General features: G+C 47.1%; 1 protein-coding gene across 1 annotated transcript in view; it reads left to right on the plus strand.

The window, feature by feature from the left end:
* COL23A1 (collagen type XXIII alpha 1 chain) overlaps positions 1–23,197 on the plus strand; it is a 407,070-nt gene that overhangs the window by 308,610 nt on the left and 75,263 nt on the right. The gene's annotated exons all lie outside the window — the stretch shown is intronic.

Below are 23,197 nucleotides of genomic sequence, written 5' to 3' on the forward strand. Positions count from 1 at the left end.
ACTCCATAGACTGCAGCACACCAGGCTGTCCTGTCCTTCACTGTCTCCCAGAGTTTGCTCAAATTCATGGCCACTGAGTCAGAGATACTATCTAACCATCTCATCCTCTGCCACCCCCTTCTCCTTTGGCCTTCAGTCTTTCCCAGCATCAAGGTCTTTTCCAAAGAATCAGCTCTTTGCATCAAGTATTGTAGCTTCAGCTTCAGCATCAGTCCTTCCAGTGAATATTCAGAGTTTATTTCCTTAGAACTGAGTGGTTCTGTCTCCTTGCAGTCCAAGGGACTCTCAAGAGTCTTCTCCAGCACCACAATTCAACAGCATCAATTCTTTGGCACTCAGCCTTCTTTATGGTCCAATGCTCACATCCATAAATGACTACTGGGAAAACTGTAGCTTTGACTATACGGACTTTTGTCAGCAAAATGATGTCTCTGCTTTTTAATACACTGTCTAGGTTTGTCATAGCTTTCCTTCCAAAGATTGTGTCTTTTAATTTTGTGGCTACAGTCACCATCCACAGTGATTTTTGGAGCCCAAGAAAATCAAATCTGTCACTGCTTCCACTTTTTCCCCTTCTGTTTGCCGTGAACTTGTGGGACTAGATGCCATGATCTTAGTTTTTTGAATGTTGAGTTTCAAGCCAGCTTTTTCACTCTTCTCTTTTACTCTTATCAAGAGGCTATTTAGTTCCTCTTCAGTTTCTGGCATAAGAGTGTTATCATCCGCATATCTGAGGTTGTTGATATTTCTCCTGGCAATCTTGATTCCAGCTTATGATTCATCCAGCATTTCACATGATGTACTCTACACAGAAGTTAAATAAGCAGGGTGACAACATACAGCCTTGTACTCCTTTCCCAAGTGAACTTTTCCAGGCCTGTGGCCATTTCGGAGTTTTCCAAATACAGGAAAAACCCAAGGGGAAACATGCCGAGACACATATTAATCAAACTAACAAAAATTAAACACAAAGATGTAGAAGAACTAAAGAACCAACAAACCGGGATGAAAAACACAATAACTGAAATGAAAAATACACTCGAAGGAATCAGGAGTTTTTTACTTTGCTCCTTCATCTGTAACATGTTTCTGTTGTCTCATTCTGTCTTAACTTAGTTTTGTTTGCTTGTTTTGGGTTCTCTTATCTAATTTCTTGTGTTTATGGTCTCCTTTCTGCCAGCTACACAGTCGTAGTTTTTCTTGCTTCTGTTGTCTGCCCCCTGGTGGTTGAGGTTGGTCCCAGGGCTTGTGTAGGCTTTCTGGTGCAAGAAACTGGTGCCTGCACTCTACTGGGTGAAGCTCACTTTTCCCTCTGATGAGCAGGGTTGCATCAGGTGCTGTGTTTTATGGTGGTATCTCTGAGCTTAGTATGACTTTAGGCAACCTGTCTGCTGATGGGTAGGGCTGTCTGTGTTCCTACCTTGTTGGTTGTTTGGCTTGAGATGTCCAGCACCGGAGCCTGCAGGAGCCAGTTCTTGATGTCAAGATAGATACTTTGTCATACCTTCCACAGACCATCTGCTGTGTTCTCCTTTGATCCCCCAAAGGTCCCTTTATGCCTCAGCTAGTTTACCCTCTCAAAGTGTAAAAAAAGGGGGGGAGTGGGGGGTGGATTTCTGAGTGCAGGAGCCTCTCCTCATTTCCAGCTTCCTGCCAGGGTTCAGTCAGTCAGTCAGTTTGGTCGCTCATTCGTGTCCAACTTTTTGCGACCCTATGGACTGCAGCACGCCAGGCTTCCCTGTCCATCACCAACTCCCGGAACTTACTCAAACTCATGTCTATCAGTCTGTGATGCCATCCAACCATCTCATCCTCTGTCGTCCCCTTCTCCTCTTGCCTTCAATCTTTCCCAGCATCAGGGTCTTTTCCAATGAGTCACTTCTTCGCATCAGGTGGCCAAAGTATTGGAGTTTCAGTTTCAGCATCAGTCCTTCCAGTGAGTATTCAGGACTGAGTTCCTTTAGGATTGACTGCAGTTTAGGATTGGATCTCCTTGCAGTCCAAGGGACTCTCAAGAGTCTTCTCCAACACCACCGTTCAAAGCATCAATTCTTTGGCACTCAGCTTTCTTTATAGTCCAACTCTCACATCCGTACATGACTACTGGATAAACTATAGCTTTGACTAGACGGACCTTTGTTGGCAAGGTAATGTCTCTGCTTTTTAATATGCTGTCTAGGTTGGTCATAACTTTTCTTCCCAAGGTCAAGCATCTTTTAATTTCATGGCTGCAGTCACCATCTGCAGTGATTTTGGAGCCCCCAAATCTAAAGTCTGTCACTGTTTCCATTGTTTCCCCATCTATTTGCCATGAAGTGATAGGACTGGATGCCATGATCTTAGTTTTCTGAATGTTAAGTTTTAAGCCAACTTTTTCACTCTCCTCTTTCACATTCATCAATAGGCTCTTTAGTTCTTCTTTGCTTTCTGCCGTAAGTGTGGTGTCATCGGCATATCTGGTTATTGATATTTCTCCCAACAATCTTGATTCCAGTTTGTGCTTCATCCAGCCTGGCATTTCTAAAGATGTACTCTGCATATAAGTTAGATAAGCAGGGTGACAATATACGGCCTTGTCGTACTCCTTTCCCAATTTGGAACCAGTCTGTTGTTCCTTGTCCAGTTCTAACTCTTGCTTCTTGACCTGCATACAGATTTCTTAAGAGACAGGTTAGGTGGTCTGGTATTCCCATCTCTTTAAGAATTTTCCACTGATTGTTGTGATCCACACAGTCAAAGGCTTTGGTGTAGTCAATAAGACAGAAGTAGATGTTTTTTCTGGAACTCTCTTGCTTTTTCAATGATCCTATGGATGTTGGCAATTTGATCTCTGCTTCCTCCTCCTCATGTCCAGCTTCCTGCCAGGGTTGCTGGACCCTCTTTTGATTCCTCTTTTCTTTTTTTCTTTCTTTTTTCTACCTTGTTGTGAGGAAATTTTTCTTGCCCTTTTAGGTGTCTGAAGAATTGTTCCATTTGCAGATGTATTCTTGATATACTTGTGAGGAGAGACAACTTCTGCATCCTACAATTCCACTATCTTGACTTTTCCCCCCACAAGGTCTGCTGTCTTTTACTGAGCTGGGCTCTCAGAAAACCAGATTTCTTGAATTTTTTTTTAACAATTTCTTCCCCATATTTCTCTGTTCCCGCTTTCTGAAGTTTTTTGTTTGTTTGGCTTGGTGGTTGGGTAGGTGTCTTTGTTTTTGCTTTGTAAGATTGTTTTTTATTGAAGGGCAAAGAAACAGGAGGCAGTCCTGTTTCCAGGAAATCATGATTTCCTGGGCTGATTTTCTTATCTCCTCTTTCCAATTATCTGCATCTGTTTGTCTTGTTCTCCTTTCTTGATGACTTCCCCCAACCTTTCTCTCACAACTCTTTCTCATGGAATTTCAACCTTTGCTATCATGTTTTTAATTTGAAATAATTTTTGTGCAAATGTTCTCTGAGTAGTCCTTTTTAATAGCATCTTTATCTTGTTTCATGTATATTATATCCACCATGATCTCTGAGCTTATTATTTATGGAGATTTTAAGTTTTATGTTTTTGAAAGCCAGTTTCCTCTGAGTTACTTTCTCCATTTGTTTTGCCCTCTGTAAGAGGTGTCCAGTACCTTAGACTTATTTTTCAGAATATAAACCTAAACAGCTGACTGGTAGCTCCACTGACCCAGATGGAACTACTTATTATGGCTCCACAGGAGCATGAGCTTGTTGGGTCTTTCTCCTGGGCTGATGACATTCCCAAGGAAGACCCTTCCCACCTCCCACCTGACAGCAAAGGAAGGGATCTATATCGAGAAGGAGAGATATATGGGCCTCCATATTCAGTGTGTAAGCTTTCATTTAATGGTAACCCTCCCTCGTTTGTGCCTGGATTCCTGCATGTGCTAGAGACTTTCCTCTTTCCTCTGTGTAGAAAATAAACCACAAACTTCTGCACAGTTTGAAGAATGGCAGCTGTCCACATCAGAGACTAATACAATCTCCATCGCAACTACTTAACTCTACCTTTATAGCATAAAAACTGCCATAGGTAGTTCAGTTAAAAAAAAAAAATGAACATGGCTGTGTCCTAATAAAGTTTTATTTACAAAAATAGACAGTGAGCAAAATTTGGCCTGTGAGCCATGGCTTGAGACTCCTGGTCTAGATTCCAGCTCATCACTGTATGGTGCTTCCAGTTTCTGAGCTTTGGGTATTTGTTTTGGTTGCCTTTGAGGTGTCCCGAATCCTGGCTTAAAATATTGGTTGTCCCATTTCTGCATAGGCAGTGATCTCTCATTTGTCTACTCCCCAGATTCCTAAATATTGTTGCTGGTGTTTCCTCTCCCGACCTATTTTGCCCTTGGAACTCAGGTTTCTGGAAGTAGTAGAAATAAATTTCATCTCCCATCCTTAAATTCCTGGATTATTTTATGTTTTTTTTAATAGATCCCTAGGGTTACCTCTTTAAGCATCTAGAAAGAAAGTGAAAGTGGTAATCGCTCAGTCGTGTCCCACTCTTTGAGATCCCATGGACTGTAGCCCACCAGAATCTTCTGTCCATGGGATACTGGAATGAATACTCCAAACAAGAATACTAGAATGGGTTACCATTCCCTTCTCCAGGATCTTCCCCACCCGGTGATCGAACCCTGGTCTCCTTCATTGTAGGCAGATTCCTTACAACCTGAGCCACCAGGGAAGCCTCTAGAACTAATGTTAATTAGGAATGGTTTAGGTTGTGTATTTTTACCAAATGGTACTTTGTTGCTATTTTTTTAATAAATTAATTGAGCATATACCACATGAAATGAAAGGGTTCTCTAAAGACTTGAGTATAAAATAACTCCTTCCTTTCTGAGGCATTGTTTTGGGAAAAAGCTTTACTTTATATTACAACCATAATTCTAACAAAAACTGCTTTGTGAGAAAGGTATTAATATGCCCATTTTATAGATGGGGAAACTGAGGTCCAGAGTTACCTGAGCTCACTGGATAGTATGTGACAGAGCAGAATCTGAACACATAACTCCTTTAATGATCCTACTTCTATGTTAAGGAAGTGGCCATGGGCTTTGATGTTCTCTTAAGGAAGAGAGACATGGCTAGATTTAGAAAGGTGCCTTGGATGGGGGAATCGGGGAAGACACTGGATAGGAGAAACAAGCCTGGGGAAAGGGAGGCCCATGAGGAGGCTCCTGTAGATGGTTGAAAGCAGTGAGGCTGAGAGGGCCCATTTGACAGGAATTACAGAGACCATGGGCAGGGTTTATAACTGAATTGGGGTATGTGGACAAGGGAGGCATGGAAGATGACCCTGTGATGAAGGGGAAACACTCAGCCAGAGAGGGCAGAGTGACTGCCTTACCCAGTGGAGGGAACAGCCTGCCATCCTCACACAGGCAAGGCAATGTTGGTCAGTCCAGCACCCACAATGCTTGTTGAACCATGGCCATTCTCTGCAGGTTCCAGAACTCAAACTCAGAGCCTAGAGTTTGAGAGGCAAGGTCCCTGCTCTGCAAGCAAGATCCTTGTTCTAAGCCCTTGGCGTGGGGCCAGGAGAAGGGAGGTGCTGAAATATCAGGGTTTGCGGGGTCCTTTGAGCACTCTGCTTCCCAGAGAGGGACCACAACTTACCAGCCAGGAATTTCTAGCTAGCTCTGGGACAAATGGGGTACAGAGAGAGCCCAGATCCCAAGCAACTGGCCCCGATTCCCAAGCACTCTGGAAGCTTTCAAAGTGGGAATAGATAAGCCAGAGGTTGGTGCTGCTCTGAGGGCTAACCACTGGCCAATGGCTGCAGCAGGCTGCAGGGGCTGACCACCCGTCCTCAGACTCTGATATGAAGGTTCTGCTGATTCTTTCTGCCTACCCTTCCTCCTGAGCCCCGGGTTGTCCTCTGCAGAATGGGAATGCAGGATCACTAGAGAATACATCTGAGTGGGCCCCGTCAAGAAGTGTGTTTCTGACAGGAAATGTCTGCAAGGCAGAAGTGGAATGACTTTGGAGGGACTATTGACTCCATTCACCCCAAGTTGCCACCCCATTAGTTCTAGGAGATAGGAAAGGTTGGCATGTTTTCTACCTGTGGATGGCTCTATCTCCCCTTCTGTACTGGAACTGCTCCCAGGCATCCACGCCCCTTCCCCAGGCCCCCCACAGCACCTGCACATCTAAGATCACTTCCCACGCTCTGCTGTAATTGACTGTTTGCATATCATACCCCAGAAACTTATGAGTTGCTTAAGAACAGAACCAGATGTATTTATTTGAATATCCCCAGAGCCTGGCACAGAGTGGGTTAATGTTGGATGGATGGATAGACAGACAGACAGATGGTTGAATGGATGGATGGGTGGATGGGTGATCAAAAGGAAGAATAAACAGAGATTAATAACTTAACAGCTCGATGAATAGATGAACAAATTTTAGGTGGATATTTGATTGTCTAGATGAATAAAGTCTTTCATTCATTCAGAACTATGTAGTGGGTAGTTCTTCTACAGCAGGATGTATGGATGAGCACATGACTGGAAGAAAAGAAAGGGAAATGGGGACGGAGGGAGAAACCGCATAGCAGGTGAATAAACTGAGGAGGAACTTGAGAAATGCCGGGGCAAAGCGATGGCCCCAGTTCACACGTTCACATTCTCCTCTGAGGGTGTCAGTGTCTGTGAGCCAAAGGCGTTGTTCCCAAGGTCTCCAAGGGGAGGGGTTAGGAGAAAGAATTCACAAACACTCTCTTTCTGTCTACTAAAAATTTTTTTTTCTCTAAATAAACTTTGAATCCACTTCCAAGTATGTTTAGAAAGACCAGTGGTGGCTTTCATGAAGGATGAATTATAAATGCTTCATTCGGAGCTATGTTTAGGGACCCTCAGAAATGCATACAGTCACCAAAGCGAGTGCTAAAATGCGTATGAGACAAGAAACATATGCCTGGTGTGATGATGTCAAGCAGGCTCACTGCAAGCATATGTGCTGTACTGTTGATGGAATACTCGGCAAGTGTTCCAGAAAGAGGCCTTTCCTGAAAGGGAGGTCAATGAGAATACTCCCCCTTCTCATAAATCTTTGGGGAAAAAACAGGCCTGTCTCCCACACACATGCAGCTAATTATCTGGGGGCTCAAGGATCTCCCCAGAGAGTGGTTAAGAGCAGTTTACTAGGGCTAAATCTGCCCCAAGTGATTTCCAACAGCCCCAGCTAAAAGACCATGGCAGCTGGCCCTTGGTTCATCACTGGGCATCTTCCTACCCCAGTGGGCAGGATGAGTTAAGCACAGGTTCTCAATAATTAAAGAGACAAGCTTACATCTTTTCCTTTTCCAACCCCCAGCAAAGATCAGATCCTGAGACAAGCTGCTGATGGACACCCTAGAGTCCAGAGCATTTTTGCCTGGCTGCTGGTAACCATCCACCTTAGTCCAGTTTAACTGGATTTGACCTGAGCCAGGGCCAGGCTCTTGGAGGACCGAGGCAAACTGAATGTGGCCTCCACTTTGTGAGGCTCACAGTCTAGCAGACAGAGAGAGAGTTGGGCAGACAGCTTCATCCCAGTGCACTAAGTACTGAAGCAAGTAAATATCCCTGGCCCAAGAGTGGCAGCCAGGAAGGCTTCCCAGGGAAGGGTCCAGGTCTTAGGTGGGTCTTGAAGGACGAATAGGAATTATTCTGGCCAGTATTTGAGAAAGGACATACTGCTCAGCGGTCTTGGTGTGTTCTGGGCCAGGAGTAATATATGGAGGACAAGGAGGAGATGGGCAGCACAGGCCAAAATCTGGCTCAACCTGGAAGGGCCTTGGCCAAAGAGCTCAGGCTGTGGCCCAAGGTCAGAGGGGAGCCTGTGAAAGGCTTTGAAGGAAGCGGCATGATCAGGTTTGTGGTTTAGAAGGACTGTACTGATTGTGGGACAGAGAATGAAAGCAAACAAGGGCGCCAGGGACGAGGCTGTGACCACTGACCCAGGGAGAGATGCTGGTACCAGACCCAGTAGCAACAGAGAGCGGCAGACTCTGCTTCTTTCTCTTCTGACCCTGGCATCTGGTGCATGTTCTTTAACCTCTTGGTGCTATAAAATTGGCATAATAACCCCCACCACATGGAGCTGTTGTGTGGTTCACAGGAATACACATAAAATGCCCAGACAAGGCCAGGACCCGGTCAGCTGCTCAGGAAGTGTGAGTGGGAAGGATCCACCCACATTCCTGAGGGCTCCTGGGTAAATGGTAGTGCTGTTCACAGAGACTGGGAATTCAGATAGAGAATTGGGGCGGGGTGGGGGTAAGAGCTTTGATTTAGGCTGTTCCACCAGCTTCCACTAGGATCCATAAGGGGCTTCTGCACCCCCTCCCCCCCATCTAATCCTGAAACAGAGCAGCCTGTGGCTCAGAGCATGATCTCTGGCACCAGACCACCTGGTCAAGTCCTGACCTTGCCACTGATAGTGACCTCAAGCCAGTGACTTGTCCTCTCTGGGCCCAGTTTTCTCCTCAGTAGAATGAGGCTTAGGGTTCAGTTCCATTCAGTCGCTCAGTCATGCTGACTCAGAGACCCCGTGGACTGAAGCACGCCAGGCCTCCCTGTCCATCACCAACTCCCAGAGCTTACTCAGACTCATTTCCAGTGAGTCAGTGATACCATCCAACCATCTCACCCTCTGTCGACCCCTTCTCCTCCCACCTTCAATCTTTCCCAGCATCAGGGTCTTTTGAAATGAGTCAGTTCTTTGCATCAGGTGGCCAAAGTATTGGAGTTTCAGCTTCAGCATCAGCCCTTCCAATGAATATTCAGGACTGATCTCCCTTAGGGTGGACTGGTTGGATCTCCTTGCAGTCCAAGGGACTCTCAGAGTCTTCTCCAACACCACAGTTCAAAAGCATCAATTCTTCGGTGCTCAGCTTTCTTTATAGTCCAACTCTCACGTCCATAGGGTGGCTATGAAAATTACAGGAGGATTGACATGACAGAGCTCAGAACAGTACCCAGGACACAGTAAATTCTGAGTGTACACTGCAGTAACCCTGGTGGTGGTGGTTGTAGAAATAATGGCTGGTGGTTTATGAACCCAGAACTGGTGTCCCTTGGGTATTATAAACTCAAAAGTTGGTTCCAACCTCCCCATCCCCTGAGCACTAAAAAAGAAATGAAATAAATAAGCCAGGTAGAGGTAAGTGACTGTAAGAAAATAAAACAAGAAAACATGCCAGAGGATGGTGACCAGTGAAGGTGTCCAGGAAGCTCAACAAAGAGTCAACCATGCAGAGATACCCCAACCACGTGAGGAGAGTCCCAGGCAGAGGGAACACAGGCCTTGAGAAAGGACGAGGTCTGGCTGGCTTGAGAAGCAGAAGCAAGACCGCGTGGCAGGAGGTGTAGGTGTGGAACGAAGGGAGACAGTGGGAGATGGGACTGTGTGGACAGCCTGATTCCTCTCAGGCTGCCCGCTGAAGTGACCAACCATCTGGTTTGCCTGGGACTGTCCCCCTTTTAAAACTGAAAGGCTCAGATAACTTCTTAGTCCCGAGCACACTGGGATGGCTGGTTGCTTGATTGTTCACTTGCTGCCCTCACTTCCTGGATGTGGACGTTAAAGCACCCCAGGCCTTGCTAGGGGCTGGCATGCCCTTCCCTCAGGAGAGCTCTGTGCTTCTGTCCCCAGGAGTGGGAGGCCTAGGTCCAAGGCCCGTAGAGTCAAATTACCTTGGAGCAGGGTGGGGCAAGCTGAGTGGCCAGCTTTTCCCTGTGGGTTGCCTCCTAAATCCATGACCACCAGCATATTGGCCACGCTTTGAAGGCCTCACTTGCTCTTTTCTAGAACTTTCTGACTGGACTTTTAACATGTAGTTTAGGAGGAATTCTCTTGGAAATCAAAGCTCACATGGATGGCTTTTAAGTTTTAAAAAAAATAAAAGCTTTTCATTCTCTGAAAGCAATAAATCCTGGCCTTCATTAAGTTTGAGGGGATACATTGGCGCATGTGTCAGTGATTAAGGCTTTGGGGTGAATGGATAACTGAGGAATTTGGTGTCTTTGGGGTGTGCTGGTTTCTGTGTTGCTTCTCTGGAGTCTGTTTTCCAACTGGAAACAGAATCCCAGGAGATGATAGGCTCTGGGAAGAAGCCAATTCTCACTAGCACAGATCTGGGTCTGACTGAGCCCCAGAGACCTGCCCTAGGCTCTCCCACTCACCGCTGACCACCCAACACTGACCCCTCACAGCCAATGCCTCGGATATACTCACCGCCTGCACAGGAACCAGCAGTCAGGAGCCAGTTTCTTTCCATGCCTTTCTTAGCCTGGGCACCAGCTCTTTCCACGTTCAGGTTAACCTGACTCTACCTTCACCCTTGGGGAGCTCAAGAAAGTCCTTCTCCCTTTCCTGGAACTTCCCACTCAACCCTTCCAGTCCAAGCCAACTGGCCAATCAGGGCTTCTCCAGTCATGGAGATGTACTCATGGCCTTGAGCCCAAGAGAAAAGATGGGCCATTGTCTCTCTCTGTCCCTCTGAGGGGCTTCTCACTCTTCATGCAAGTTTACTCAGCCCTCCCTTCAGCTGCCTGAGCCAAGGGTTGTGACTTACCCATCTGTCACTTAAAAGAACCCCTTCAAATAGTCCCTTGAAATCTCCACTCTAAGGCACAGAGGCTCTTTCCTGAAAGCACTTCCATGAGCCCTGTTGCTCTGACCCAGAAACTGTGTACTAATACCTCATCCCCTCTATTTGTATTCTGCTTCTCTCCAGGTCCTCTGGGTGAGGCAGGCCATTTCTTTAGCTCTGGTGCCTATACCATGGTCCATTTTCCCAAAAAGGAGACACTTAGGAGTGGCGTGCTAGTGCCAACAAGAGCTCTGGCCCAGCTCCTGGCTCCTGACCAGCCCTGACTTGAACAGGTCACCTCATCTTGGGCCTCAGTTTCTTTGCTGTGAGCAAACCCATTACATCCACATCTCAGAGTTGCCAGCAGAATTAAAGAGACAATAAATGCACCCAGCATATAGCCTGCATTGGCTCAGCATGTGTCAGCCACCCCACTGCCCCCAGGCCTGTTGCACCCCGTCTTCTGAGTCCCCTCCCATTGGGACCCTGGGGACCGTCAGGAGTTGGCTCTTGGGTCTGGTGTGCTGCCAGCGTAAGTAATGGGTCTGGACTCCTTGATCCCATTTAAAATGCCTTACTATGATGTATGGCACAAACGAACACCACATGGTAAAGCAATTCTCCTCCAATTTAAATTTTTTAAAAAGAGAGAAAAAAATAAAAAGCAAAATGCCTTATTAAAGTTGCTCCTGACTTGGGAGAGAAACCAGCCTGGAAACAATAGATATTTCTGATGGGCCTGCCAAAAGCAGGCCAGAGTCTGCACCAGTGGTGGCAGCATGTGGTCTTTTATTTCAGTATTTAATTCACAGACTCCTAAGGACCACCTCTGGGCCCCTTCCATTTTGTGTGGTTCACGGTATATTTTTTAAAAATAATAATAACAAATGCCAAGAACTGGGTATAAAAATTGTGACCCATTCTACCTGCCCACCTTCCACAAGCATCTTCTGCAAGAGGCCAGTGGCAGGGTTGGGATGCCAGGGCTCAGGATCTCAATGCTCGGCCCCATCACACCAGCTGTCTAACTTCAGAGCTCAGTTAATCTCTCTGTGCCTCAGTTTCTCCATCTATGAGATACAGATCATAATAGTAGCTTTCCTCCAGAGTTAGATGTGAAGAATATGAGTTAGTACCATGGAATAGAGGTTAGTGCCACGTGTAAACATTCAGTAAATGGTACCACCTGTCTCCAGTTTTTCTTGAACAGAGTTAGAGAGGCTGCTGTGTTTGTCCAGAACTGCCCACTCCTTTGGAGGAAGCATCAGCATTCACATCTGAGGCCCTTGGTGAATATGAGTTTGGGGCCATCCACCAGCCGTGACCCAGCCCCCCACCCCAAGGTGGCCTCTGTTCCTTTGGCATGATGTTCAAGCAGGCTGACCAGGTCTGATCACTGGGGCAGTAGGGGTCTTCATTCGCCTGGACAACCATCGTAGTTCCAAACAAACGTTTGCCTTGTGGCATTGCTTCTCCAAACTGCTTCAGGACTTTACAACAAGCCATTGGGCTTACAAATGTGGTGGATGGTGGAGGATGAGCCTGCAGGACCTAAATGCCTTTGAAGTGAGCTGTACTTGCCGAGCAAGATACTGTGATTTTAATTCCTGGAGGACAGCATTACCTCCAGAACCCAAGCAGCCTGCCAGCTAGCCAGCCTCTCCCAGGGTCAGTGTCCCCTCCCCGAGTGCAGTGTCCCCCAGGCCCTCCCAGAGGCATTCACAGGATACACTGCCACCCCCCTCCAAGGGACAGAGGGCCCTGTGAGGCCAGGCTGGAAATGAGCATGGTGGAAGTTTCCAGCTCTGAGTTGGTTTACAAGTTGGTTTACAAGTTGGTCTGAAACTTGTAAAACAAAATGATCTGGGGAGATGTTTTAATGATGTGGTCATGGAAGCTCAAATCCAGGAATTCCCCCTGCCTTCTATGCTCAAGGTACACCCCGACAATGGCCCTGGGGCCCTGGACAATCTTAGGGAACTCCAAGCTGAATGTCTAAGGGATTCAGAACCACTCTCTTCCTGGAGTCCTGGGAAGAAGGTCAGATAAAGGAGCCTCCAATGCCAGAGGACCAGGTCTGAAGACCTCGGAGGATGTGGACACATTTGGGGACAGCCTTAATCGCAGTAGCTGAGAAGTTTGGAGGACAGGCCCTGGAGTCACACAGACCTGCCACCTCCTTGCTGTGTACCCTGGGGGACAACACCACTGTCCCCTGTGACCACACAGTTCCAGGCTCTCAGCAGATGCTCAGTGGCATCAGGATAGCTGTGCTGCCAGCAGCATTACCACTAGGCTGACCTGAGTTCACATTTCTCTCTGGCCCTTGGTGGCTGAGAACCCAGGGAGCATTTCTTTTCTTTTGTTTTTAATTGTGGTAAAATACACATAACTTAAGATTTACCATTTTTAAGTATATAATTCAGTGGTATAAGGTACATTCACGTCATTGGGCAACTATCCCCACCATCCATCTACAGACCTTTTTTTGTCTTCCAAACCAAAACTCTGTCCCCATTAAACACTAATTCCCCATTCTCCTCACCACCCTCCCCCCAGCCCCTGGCAACCACAGTTCTTTCTGTCTCTATGAATTTGACTCCTCCATATAACTCATGTAAGTGGAATCATACAGTATTTTTCCTTTCATGATTGGTTTATTTCACTCAGTATAGTGTCATCAAAGTCCATCCATGTTGCAGCATGTGCAGGAATTTCGTTCCTTTTTAAGACTGAATAAAATTCCATTGCACAAATATATTGTAATAAATTTTGTTTATTCGTTCACCCACTGATGGGCATTTGAGTTGCTTCCACCTTTTGCTATTGCATCTGGGAATCTTTCTTGAATTCTCTGTGCCTCAGTTTTCCCAATCTTTAGAGAAGAAAGCGTGGAGAGGGTTTAAAGCATTTTTCAAAACTGAGTATAGATTCTATTAGATCAGTTGCACAACAGCTCCTACCCTTAGGGACTTGCAGGTGGGAGGAGCGGGGACTGGCTGAGGGAGGGTGGCTGAGTAACCGTTGCATCCAGGGGAGTGAGAGAGAGAGAGGCCTGGGCAGGCTGGCCCCAGGTTGGCCTCAGGGTTGTGAGAGGACATCATTAAGGCAGGCATTGCTGCAGGAGGCTTGCTCAGCGGAGGGAGGTGCCCAGAAGGATTGAGGGAGATCAGCAGGCCCTCACTGCTCAGGCCTCCCTGGAGCCTGTCAGGGTTCAGGCCCCCTTTGAAGTGGGTCAGTGACATGAGTTCTCCAGCCCAACCAGAGATCAGATTTTTATCGGTTAGAAATGATTCCACTTTGTCTGGCCTCAAAGGGTGCTTGAGAAAAGCATCGTCCTCCCTGGAGTTACTTAATATGCAAATCGTTGTCACAAGTAGAGCCCTCACTAGCCCATGCTATGCCTGAAAGCTCAGGGTTTGCTTCAGAAATCTCGTTCCCAGACCATTCTAGCCATGCATCCTGATCCCCAAGTCTGCAGACACACTGTAATCAGGTACGTGGAAAGGCTCCAGACTGGCCCTGCTCTCGTGGGCTCAAGGTCAGGGTATAATTGAGGATTCAGCCAGCCTCTGGACTCAAACCCTGCCCACTACCCCATACTTGAGCTAAACTGAAATACAGCTACCCTGAATCACGCTTTACACACCTTGGAAAGCATGTAATCCCGGTACATCAAATACCCAGATGCTAATGCTCCAGAGGCCCCTGCGTTATTTCTTGCAATCCCAAATAGGTCCCTCTTTTGTGCCCCCATGCTGGTGTGTCTGCTGTCAACTCATCCGCTAAATAGTTCTGCAAGGCAGGCGTGGTTGCCATTCACTTCAGTTCAGTTCAGTGGCTCAGTCGTGTCCGACTCTTTGCGACCCCATGAATCATAGCACGCCAGGCCTCCCTGTCCATCACCAACTCCCGGATATTGGGAACCCAAAGCGCAGAGAGGTTAAACAGCTTCTTGTCAGTCGCGTTTTTTCCCTTTCTGCACCAGCATCACCTGTGGGTGTCTGTTGCTCAAAGCCTCTGGAAAGAAGCTTTGCAGGCACCACCAGAGCAGTACCCACTGTGAAACACCAGGGTCCCCACAACCACCAGCCCCTGATCCAGAGCTGTATGGGTCACACAGAGGTGAGGACAGACTGAGTTGGTCTTCATCACCTGGAGACTCTCCAGCCGGGACTATTCTTACAGCAGCATCCTTGGGCAAGACCTTATTGTCTCCATCTGTACATCAAGTTGAGCAAGACAGACTCCCAGGTGGAAAACTCTGGGGCACACTGCTGGGCTAAAAGCCTGGTTTTGCTTGTTTGATGAACATCTGAGCTGCAACCAGCTGGCCCAGCTATCCCTGGGAGCCCAGGGCAACATGCTGTAGGCCTGGCCCAGATGCCAGGGGGGTGGCCCGTCTGCCCTGCCACTCACCCCAGGGTGGCCACCCCTTCCGTTGTCAAGGCTACCTGCCTTGGGGGTTGACATATCTGGCACAACTGTCCTTATACCTTAGGAATCACAAACTGATGACGAAGGGCTCCCCAAAGCACCAGCTGTGTGGCCTTGTATGCAGGCATATGTGCCAAGTTGATCAGTCGTGTCCAACTCTTTTGTGACCCCATGGCTATAGCCCTCCAGGCTTTTCTGTCCATGGGATTCTCCAGGCAAGAATACTGGAGTGGGTGGCCATGCCCTCCTCCAGAGTATCTTCCTGACCCAGGGATCAAACTCACGTCTCTTACATCTCCTGCATTGGCAGGTCATTCTTTACCACTAGTGCTGCTTGGGAAGCCCAGATGGCCTTAGGCAGGCAAGTCTTTTGGCCTCGCTTAGCCTCAGAGTTCCCCTCTGTACAAGGTATACGAGAGGGATGAGCAGGGAATAGTTGAGCTCCTTGGATGAGCCACAGGAGACCCGGAGCACAAAGGGTTCCAAGTTTATGTTTGCTAGATAAGTAGCTGGAGTGGTGCCTAGTAGATGCTGAACCAGGGCTTCTGCCCCTACCAGCCCTCAGCACCTGACAATCCAGAAATTCATGAAGGGCCGTGCTTCCTGCCGTTCCACCCCACCACCGCCCCCACAACTGCAGGTTTCACCATGCAAGCTTCTTGTGTGCAAGGCCTCTCTGTTTGCAAAAGAAGCAGACAGGGAGACTGGTAGTCAGCATGAGGCTCAGCTCTGGCACTCCCCCACTCCCAGGGCCTCTATTTATCAAGCATGGCAGGCCTCACCACCTGCATCTCCTGCCATGGGAAGAAAGGAGGAAAAAGTATCCCTCATCTCAACAGCCCTGGGTATCAAATTAGGTCGTCTTGCATCTCTTCTAAGCCCTGGATCTCATTGGATTTGACAGTCTTTTAAAGAGAATGCCAAGAAATAGTGAGGAGGGAACTTAGGCTGCACACGATGCAGACTGCAGGCTTCAGTGGACTATCTTCTATTAGGAGGAGAACAAGCACGGCATGGCAGGAAAGGTAGGTAGTAGAGGCTAGGTGTAGGGACAGCCTTTGCCTGATGCCAGTGAGAAAGAGGTCTCAGGTGTGGGGAAAGGAGGATGCTACAGACAGCTTCCACGTGATTTTTGGCTTGGCTCCATGGATACTGGTGATACCTACACTTAGGTGAGAAGAGAACCCTGTCAGGGAGCACATGGAAAATTGGGAGATGATTTTGGCTTTGGACATGTTGCCTTTCAATAGAATTATCCTGGAGGCAGTTGAATGTTTGAGTATGAATTTCAGAAGAGAGGGTCAACCAGCTGTCTATTTATGAGCTGTTCACACAGAGGCTGCCGGGATCTGATTCGGACTGGCTGCAGAGGGTTCACAAGCAGCAGCCTCAGACTCCTTCTTCACTTAGGCCATTTCAGTTGGGAGTCCTGTCCAGCCTGTCAGGCCTACAGCCCCACAGGCCATGTGCATTCATCAGTACCCAGGCTCCTCGCCCACTCCAGGCCTGCTGGGAGCGTCCCCCAAAGGCCCTGGGAAGCGGGGGCACCCCACCATGCCTGGACAGCTGCCTACCCACTTAGCATCCTCCTTATTGGGCCTTCTGCCTGACTATGCCACCCAGAAGAACCACCCAGAAAAATCCATTAGTTCAGCTCCCTCAGCAACAACAAATGTCTTCTTCATCTGGCTTGAGTTACCCAGACAGAGAATTTTGCAGACGTGCCCTGTAATGGCCATCAGAAAACCATGGTGCTGCTTTAGCTTTCAGATCCAGGAAAAGCGTGGCGTACTCTCCCTCTCTTGGGCCCCTTTCCTGCCATGCCGCACACCTCAGTCTGAGGCCCAGGACAGCCGAGCAGCCTTGTGGAGTCAATCACAGGCCTTCTATAGCCTGGTGACAGCAGAGAATCCAGGGGTCAGTTTGCTGGGCCTCTTCCCTCGTACAACCAAGGGAGCCTGACCCCAGGTGTGCCAGTGGAGTTCCTATTCCCACACCCTCACTCACCCTCCAGCACAGAGGATGCCCAGAAATACCAGGCCAAACACTGACCAGCTTCACAAAGTTCCCAGGCACTGTCAGCCCCACAAAGGAGCTGGGAGGAGAGCAGGATGTATGTTTAGCCATGAGGGGTCTGAGGTGTTGGTGAGACACCCACATGTAGGTGTTGGAGGCAGTTGGACGTGCAATGCGGCGTTTCAGGCCTTGGCTGAGATCATGGACCTGGAGGCTGGTTACACTGTTTACACTGCCGTGAGGAGCTGTTGTCAATTATGGGGGTGCCAGAAACTTAGCCTTGCCAATCAATATAGTCCTGAACCATTCCAGCATGAAACTCAAGGTCTCTGTCTGGTATCAGGAAAACTTAAGGGTCTCAAGGACTGTGTAACTGGTATGAATCTCTACTCTCCAAACTCAGGGGTGGGACTTCCCTGATGGTTCAGTGGTTAAAGACTCTGTCTGCCAGTGCAGAGGACACAGGTTCAGTCCCTGGTCTGGGAAGATTCCATATGCCTTGAGGCAACTAAGCCCGTATACCACAGCTACTTAGAGTCCCATGCTCCAGAGTCCAAGAGCTGCAACTACTAAAGCCTGTATACCCGAAAGCCTGTGCTCTGCAACAAGACAGTAGTAACCCCCACTCACTACAGCTAGAGAAAGTCCATGCACATCAATTAAGACCCAGCACAGCCACAGATAAACAAATAAATAAATCTTTATTTAAAAAAAAACTCAGGGGTGCATCGTTTATATGGTCAGATGGTTTTAGACAAAGGTGCCAAGGCTACACAATGGGGAAAAGATAATCTCTTCAACAAATGCTATCGAGAAAAACTGGATATCCACATGCAAAAGAATGAAGCTGGGCCCTTACCTTATACTGTATATAAAAATTAGCTCAAAAGGTTAAAAGTTAAAATTAATGGTCAAATAGGTAAAAATAGACAAATGGGACTACATCAAACTTTGAAACTTCTGGGACTTCCCTGGCAGTCCAGTGGTTAAGGATTCACCTGACAATGCAGGGGACACGGGTTCAATCCCTGGTCTAGGAAGATTTCACAAGCCAAGGGACAATTAAACCCATACACCACAGCTACTGAACCCACACTCTAGAGCCCATGGTCTGCAAGAGGAGAAGCCACCACAATAAGAAGCCCATGTGCCACAACTGCGGAGTAGCCCCTGCTTGCCACAACTGGAGAAAGCCCAAGCACAGCAACAAAAAGCCAGTTCAGCCAAAAATGAAATAAGTAAGTAAAATTTTAAAGAAACTTCTGCACAGCAAAGGAAATTATCAACAGAGACAAAAGGCAACCTACAGAATGGGAGAAAATAGTTGCAAACGCTATACCTAAAAATAGGTTAATATCCAGAATATATAAAGAACCCCAAAACAGCAATAGAGACTGAGACATAGAGAACAGACTTATGGACACAGTGGGAGAAGGAGAGGGTGGAGAAAATTGAGAGAGTAGCATTGAAACATGCATATTACCATATGTAAAATAAATAGCCAGTGGGAATTTGCTGTATGATGCAGGGAGCTCAATCCAGTGCTCTGTGACAATCTACTGGGGTGGGATGGGGTGGGAGGTGGGAAGAAGGTTCAAGAGGAAGGGAACATATGTATACCTATGGCTGATTCATGGTGATGTATGGCAGAGCCCGACACAACATTTTAAAGCAATTACCCTTCAACTAACAATGAATAAATAGAAAACCCCTACAACTCAGCAACAAAAGAACAATTCCATTTAAAACTGGGCAAAAGATCTGAATAGACATTTCTTCAAAGAAGATATATAAATGGCTAACAGGTACGCAACAGCACTAATTATTAGAGAAATGCAAGTCAAAACCACAAGATATCACTTCATACCCATTAGGATGGCCACTATCAAAAAAAACAAAAAGAAAGTAACAAGTGTTGGCAAGGATGTGGAGAAATAACAAAACACATATGCACTGTTGGTGGCAATATAAAATAGTGTAGCCACTATAGAAAACAGAATAGCATTTCCTCAAAAAATTAAAATTACCATATGATCCAGCAATTCTACTTGTGGGTATGTATCCCAACCAGTTGAAAAAGGATCCTGAAGAGATACTTGCACACCCATGTTATTGCAGCATTGTTCACAAAAGGTAGAAGAAACCCAAGTGTCCATCAACTGATAAGATGAATGGATGAAGATCGGACTTCCCTGGTGGTCCAGTGTTTAAAAATCCACCTTCTAATGCAGGGGATGAGGGTTCAATCTCTGGTCAGGGATCTAAGATTCCATATGCCCGTGGGGCAACTGAACCTACACACCGCAGTTAGAGAGCCCATGTACCACAGTGAAGAGCCAGAACAGCAAAAAAAAAAAAATGACTGGATGAAGAAAATGTGGCAGACACATACGATGGACTATTGTTCAGTTGCTCAGTCCTGTCCCACTCTTGGCGACCCCATGGATGACAGCACACCAGGCTTCCCTGTCCTTCACTATTTCCCTGAGTTTTCTCAGATTCATCTCCCTTGAGTTGAAGATGTCATCTAACCATCTCATCCTCTGTGGCCCCTTCACCTCCTGCCCTCAGTATTTCCCAGCATCAGCCTCTTTTCCAACGAGTCGGCTCTTCACATCAGGTGGCCAAAGTATTGGGCCTTCAGCTTCAGAATTAGCCCTTCAAAAGAATACCCAGGGTCAACACTTTTCCTTTAGGACTGACTGATTTGATCTCCTTGGTGTCCAGTGGACACTCTAGAGTCTTTTCCAACACCACAGTTCAAAAGAATCAATTCTTCAGCACTTAGCCTTCTTTATAGTCCAACTGTCACATCCGTACATGACTACCGAAAAAACCATACCTTGGCTATACCAACCATTATTCAGCCTTAAAAAGGAAGGAAGGACTTCCCTGGTGGTACTGTGGAGAAGAATCCGTCTGCCAATACAGGGGACACATATTCGATCTTGTTCCAGGAAGATCCCACATGCCACAGAGTAACTAAGCCTGTGCACCACACCTACTGAGCCCACGCTCTGGAGCCCTGTGCTCTGCAGCAAGAGAAGCCACTGCAATGAGAAGCCCACACACCACAGCTAGAGGGTATTCTCCACTCACCACAGCTAGAGAAAGTCCATGCACCGCAATGAAGATTCAGTACAGGCAAAGATAAACAAAGTGTGAGTAGTGGCTAATTCTTTGTGATTCTATGAACTGTAGCCCACAAGGCTCCTCTGTCCATGGGATTCTCTAGGCAAGAATACTGGAGTGGGTTTCCATTCCCTTCTCCAGGGGATCTTCCTGACCCAGGGATCAAACCCAGATATCCTGCATTGCAGACAGATTCTTTACCATCTGAGCCACCAGGGAAAGTTAATTAATTTAAATATATATATTTTATATATATATATATATAAAGTCTTTTTTAAAAAAGGGAATGAAGTCTTATCATATGTTGAGACATGGATGAACCTTAAGGACGTCATGCTAAATGAAAGAAGCCAATTACAAAAAGACAAATACTGCATGATTCCACTTGTCTGAGATACCTGAAATTGTTAAACTCTTAGAAACACAAAGCAGAATGGCAGTTGCCAGGGGCTGTAGGGAAGGGCAGAATGGGAGTTGTTCAGTAGACACAGAGTTTCAGTTTTGGAAGCTGAAAAGTTCTAGAAATTTGTTGCATGACATTGTGTGTTTAGTTAGCACCACTATACTATACACATAAAGAAGGTTCAGACAGTAAATTTTATGTTTGGGACCACAATAAAAACATTTTTAACTACAAACTCAATAGTGCAAGAAATAGCATGTTTCTCATTTTTTAAAGTTTGTTTAACCTCCTAAGCTCAAGCCCCGCAGTCCATAAGCCTGGCGTGAAATTCGTTCTTACCTCACCCATGGGGTTTGCAAAGGTTTCAGGGTCTAATGTGTAACTGAGGGGCCTCCTCCCCTCCACAGGAGTCTTTTCTCTCTCTCTTCCTCAGAAGCCCTCCATCCTCCCCATACAGGACACCCCCTAACAAAAGTTGGAAGCACCGTTGACTTGGGGCTGCCTCTGCTTTTCTGCTCTGTCCCAGACCCCCATTTCAGGTGCTCAAATGGTCACGTGTGTGTGTATAAGTCGCTCGGGCATGTCTGACTCTTTGAGACCCCATGGACTGTAGCTCACCAGGCTTCTCTGTCCAGGGGATTCTCCAGGCAAGAATACTGGAGTGGATTGCCATGCCCTTCTCCAGGGGATCTTCCTTACTCAGGGATCAAACCCAGGTCTCCAGCATTGCAGGCAGATTCTTTACCATTTGAGCTACCCAGGAAGCCCACAAATGGGAATGACTACCTGCTTAAAAATGAAGAGAACAACATAGGCACACTAATTTCTCAGTGAGCCATCCTACCACAGACCTGGTTCATGGCTAGTGTCTGCCTCTACTCTGTAGTTGTTCCAGGAATTTTTGAGGGGGTTAAGATTTTTGGGCTCCAAAATCACTGCAGATGCTGATTGCAGCCAGGAAATTAAAAGACGCTTACTCCTTGGAAGGAAAGTTATGACCAACCTAGATAGCATATTAAAAAGCAGAGACATTACTTTGCCAGCAAAGGTCCATCTAGTCAAGGCTATGGTTTTTCCCATGGTTATGTATGGATGTGAGAGTTGGACTGTAAAGAAAGCTGATCGCCGAAGAATTGATGCTTTTGAACTGTGGTGCTGGAGAAGACTCTTGAGAGTCCCTTGGACTGCAAGGAGATCCAACCAGTCCGTTCTAAAGGAGATCAATCCTGGGTGTTCATTGGAAGGACTGATGCTAAAGCTGAAACTCCAATACTTTGGCCACCTCATGCGACGAGTTGACTCACTGGAAAAGAGTCTGATGCTAGGAAGAATTGGGGGTGGGAGGAGACAGGGACGACAGAGAATGAGATGGCTGGATGGCATCACCGACTCGGTGGACATGAGTTTGAGTGAACTCTGGGAGTTGGTGATGGACAGGGAGGCCTGGCGTGCTGTGATTCATGGGGTCGCGGAGAGTCGGAGACCACTGAGTGACTGAACTGAACTGAACTGAAAGTTGGCTTTTTTTTTTAAGTATTGTTTTGATGTAGACCATTTCTAAAGTTTATTGAATTTGTTACAATATTGCTTCTGTTTTATGTTTTAGTTTTTTGACCCTGAGGCATGTGGGTGGGATCTTAGCTCCCCCACCAGGGATCAAACCTAAAACCCCTGCATTGGAAAGCAAAGTCCTAACCACTGGAACATCAGGGAAATCCCCTTAAAGTTGACTTTTACAGGAAAGGACAGTGCTTGTGACACAGGCTGTTCCTCAGTTGCTTCCGGGCCCAGCCCAGAGCTGGAAGCACAGTGGGGCGCAGGATGAAGAGAGGTATAAATTATAATCTAGTGCCTGCGACTTCACTTCTGCACACCTTCTCCAGCACCTGAGAAACAAGAGAAAGAACCAGGGGTAGTTAGACTAACAGGGAGTGAAAACAGAGACAGGGAGGGGAAGGCAAGGAGGCATGAGCTTCGCCCTCCACTCCAAGGCCAGGTGAGCTGTTCTCTGAGCCCTGCCTCCTGTTCGGTACCCAGAGCCCTCGCCCTCCAGCATCTCGGTCACTCTGGTCTTGGGGGCTGATGTGGGCCCAGGGGCAGAAGGCAAAGGCAGGATGGTCTACATCAGATTCAGAAAGTGCAAAACCATGTGGATGATACTGGATACCAAAAAGCGCATGTATCAGTGTGCACATTATGTGCAATAAATCACAAGAACTTTATGTGTCGCCCTAGAGGGAGGGAAGTGCCAAAGCTTTAGTGAACAGAGGAAGGAGGTAGGTAGATAGGATAGAGCCTGTTATCACTGAGTTTAAGCATCTGAGATGTCATGATAGTATCTTTTGGAGAGGACATCAGATGGTAAAGAATCGCCTGCAATGCGGAAGACCTGGGTTTGATCCCTGGGTTGGGAAGAACCCCTGGAGGAAGTCATGGCACTCCAGTATTCTTGCCTGGAGAATCACATGGACAGAGAAGCCTGGTGGGCTACAGTCCATGGGGTTGCAAAGGATCAGACACGACAGAAGCAACTGGGCATGTATGCACGATAGTGTCTTTATGTGGTGTGCTCTCTCTGTTGTTTTATTTTAGTGAGTATTAAAAAGCATTTGTCTGGGCTTTCATAA

Source organism: Moschus berezovskii, chromosome 8 (assembly GCF_049115385.1).
Source record: "Moschus berezovskii isolate FMDL1 chromosome 8, NW_MosBer_1.0, whole genome shotgun sequence".
Lineage (NCBI taxonomy): Eukaryota > Metazoa > Chordata > Mammalia > Artiodactyla > Moschidae > Moschus > Moschus berezovskii.